Source organism: Sorex fumeus, unplaced genomic scaffold, assembly GCF_029834395.1.
Source record: "Sorex fumeus unplaced genomic scaffold, SorFum_2.1 ptg000128l, whole genome shotgun sequence".
NCBI lineage: Eukaryota > Metazoa > Chordata > Mammalia > Eulipotyphla > Soricidae > Sorex > Sorex fumeus.
In genome coordinates, this window is record NW_026606185.1 from 13,226,792 (window position 1) to 13,230,702 (window position 3,911).

A 3,911-nucleotide genomic window follows, 5' to 3' on the forward strand; every position below is an offset into this window, starting at 1 on the left:
GATTTAACCCGGGTCAACTGCATGCAAGGTAAGTGCACTTCCCTGCTGCACTATCATTCCATTCCAAGAAAGCAATTTTCTCAAATCATACATGTAAACCTCAGGAGCACCATCAATGTGAAAACCTACCATCACATCCTAAGGACAAGACAGACTTCATGTACACATATTCGGGGCATCTAGATTGGAGTCAGACTAGCATCTTGCTACAACCGCGCAAAGCACTGGACCAGGTACTCACGGGGGATTAAGTCCTCATTAAAGATGTCTGTGCTCAGAGCTAAATGGTTCTGATGCACGAGTGTGGGAACCCAAAGGCCAGACTCTAGACCATTCCAGAATGGGGGTGGTCGCAGGTCCACCCTCCCTACAATGATAGGCTTCCTACTGAAGACCAGTTCTCAGTCTTGGCAGCCTTTGGGTATTTATTGTTTCCTTACTGTGCCTCTAGATCCTGCATACGAGGGAGATCATTCTGTGGTGTCCCTCTTCTGATTAACTTCTCTCATCTTGATACTCTCCAGATTCACTCATCTGATGGCAAACTGCATGATGTCAGCATTTCTTATAGCTAAGTAGCATTTTATTTATTTATATTTTTGGCTTTCCTTTTTTTTTAACTTTCTAAACTTTTTTTTTTTTATTGAATCATTGTGAGATTGACCATTCCAGCAGCTTCACAGTGGACCATGGCTCTTCCGGTGGACACTGGAGTGCTACCCTGCTTCTGCTTCAAGGTATGTAGATGATATCTCACCCAATGGAACCCCACTGAACATTCCAGAGAGTCTTTGATTCACTATTGTCATCACAATCCCTAGAACATATTTTTGCTGTGACACTTTTCAGGCTTTATTTTGTTTTCTGGGGCACTTATGTAAACGTTTAAAAAATCTCGTGTGATGGACATTTCTTAACAAAAGAATGAGTGAAACTGCCTGCTGAGACACTGAACTTGAACAATAATAGGCGTCAGGATAAAGATGGGACAGAAGAATAAAAGGAGAGACTTTCCCAGAACCCTGAAACAATTTCCTCTGGAAGATGTGAAAGTCTCAGGACCAGAGCAATAGTACATGGTTAAGGTATTTTGCATACAGCTGACCTGGGTTTGATCCCTGGCACCCCACATGGTCCCCTGAACACTCCCCGGAATAATTACTGAGTGCAGAGCTAGAAGAAAGCCCTGAGTATCACCAGGTATAGCCCCCAAACAAACAAACAAACAAACAAGATATAACAGTCTTAGCAGTTAGTATTTATATTATTCTCATAATTTTACAAAATAAATCTAAGACAAATAGTGTCTAAGACTTTCAAATAGGTTTTGAATATTTTTGCCTGCCTCTACTCCTGGGCATCCATCATAATTACATGACTCACCCCCCCCCCCCCTGCCTGCATCCCCTGCCTCCCCAGCAGAGAGACAAAGACATGGAGAACCACGAACTGATGGTCAAAATGAACTGTTTAATTCAGGGCTGCTAGAATACTTCAAGAGCATTTGAAGGAGTCTCAGGTATAGGACTGCACGTAGGTGTGATTGGTCATTTATAGATGTAGAGCATTTCGGTGAAGGCAATTCTCTTGGGGATTAACTTAAGGAGAAGTTCTGTCTCCCAGGGACATCTATATTACTTTTCTCTTTCCCTTTAGTTGTACATATTAAACAATTAAGTTTATTTCTTATTGATACTTGCACTTATTTGGATAAACACAGTAAGAAATACAGATTCCAAACCTTAGTTCTCTGGACTCTGAGGGCAAGCAAGGCTTTTACCGTAAATCCCAGACTTAAGTCCTCCTACAGGTCCAGCTTGTCCTTCTGTATGGACTTGCATCAAGACTGTGTTTTTATGCTTTCTAGACTGTCCCATTTCGATACTAGGGTAGCTTTGCCGCTCGCCCCGGGTTCATCCCAATCCCACGGTGGGACCTCCCTTTGTGGGGTGTTAGGAACTATGGCAACGGAAGCTGGAGTCAAGTAATTATGATGGATGCCCAGGAGTAGATATATTTCAGAGTCAATCAACTCCCCCAAATTAGGAGCACAGTATTAATGGTTTATATTTAAGCAAAGAACACTAGTCTATAGTAAAATATGAAAAGGCTATAGGGGAAATAAAAAAGCAAGTAATTTACTCTAAATACGAAGTCCAGAATCTCTAGAAGTTTGGGCTTGTAAGTAACCAAGACTGACTTGAGGAATATTAACAATGAGAGGTAAAACACAAAGGAAAGATTAAAGATACATTCAGGGGATTAGGGGTGCTCACAAGAGCACTGTAAATTTCTCTGGAAGGAGGAAAAGGGGTGATCCACTGATGAAGCCTAGAACACTTAGGGTTAGCATCCAACAGGGTTGTTTCCAGGTTTTGGTTACTGTGAATGGTGCTGCAATGAACAAAGGAGTGAGATGTGTTTTCTAATTTATTTATTTATTTATTTATTTATTTTTGAGGGAGGGTTGGACCACATCCAGCTGTGCAAAGGGCTTATTTCTGGTTCTGCGCTCAGGGATTATTCCTGGTGGGCTCAGAACCCTGGGTTGGCCAGTACAAGGCGAGCATCCAACCTGCTGTACTATAGCTTTGACCAGCTGCAGGTATCTTATCTGAATAGCGTTACTGGGCCCTGGGTAAGTGGGTCATATTAAAGATCAATTCTTAGTTTTCTGAGGTGTGTCCATATCGTTTTCCAAAAAGGTTGAGCCAGTGGACATTTGTCATTAGCAGTGGATGAGGCTTCTGAAAGAACCACTTTATTTAAACTAATCATTTATTTTAGTTTTAGAGTCACATCTGGCTCTGGGCTCAGGGCTCACTCCTGGCAGGGCTCAGGGGACCTTATGTGGGGGGGGGGGGCATCAAACCCTGGTTCACCGCATGCAAGCAAGCACCTAACCTCTCTTGTTCGCTAAATTCTCTCTATGCCCCGCCTCCATCCCTGAAAGGATTCCTTTTATGTAATTCTTAAAACTGCCTGAGGATAGCCCGCAGTTGCATCTGTATATGAACGGGAAGGCAGAGGAGCTTCAGCAAGCGGTTGATCAGGATTCTAACCCTAGTTGGCTTCCTCCGTCAGGCCCGACCCTGCAGGTTGAGAAGTCGCTTCCTCTTTGCCTTCAGAGGCCGGTGATTACTTAAAAGTCTGCAGTGCGTAACCCAAACAGGCGTTTTGCTGGAGGGTTTCCAGATTTCGCAGGTTCCACGAAATTCAGCAATGCAGAGATTTGAAACAAAGAAACCAGAATGGGTCGTTTGGGTCTTGCCTAGCCCAGCTCAATGCCCACAGCGGGCGGGGCGGCCGGGAGGGACCCGGCAGTGCCCCTCAAGGCGGAGCCAACGAGCCTACCCCGGAGGGGACGGGACCCGTCAGAGGTCAACTGGGCTGGCACGCGCCCTGCGGCCCGCAGACACAAACGCACAGACGCGCCGGATCCGCGGCCGGCCCGTGGCGCTCGGGGTCCTCTGTCCCGGGGCTGGCACAGACCGTCCCGCCCCTCCCGCCGTCCCGGGCCGGCCCCGCCTCCCGGCCCCGGCCCGGCTTCGCAGCTCCCGGCCCCGCCTCTCCCGCCCTCCCCCTCCGGCATAGGACCCTCCCGCCGCTCCTCCTCCCGGCGCGGACCCCCTCCCCCCTCCCGGCCCTCCCGGGACAGGCCCCTCCCCCTCAGGCCCCTCCCATCGCTCCTCCCTCCCGGCACAGGCCCCTCCCGCCGCTCCTCCCTCCCGGGACAGGCCCCTCCCCACTCCCGGGCCTCCCGTCACAGGCCCCTCCCACCGCTCCCCCTCCCGGCACAGGCCCCTCCCGCCGCTCCTCCCTCCCGGCACAGGCCCCTCCCCACTCCCGGCCCTCCCGGCACAGGCCCCTCCTACCGCTCCCCCTCCCTCCGGGCACCCCCGAACCTGGAG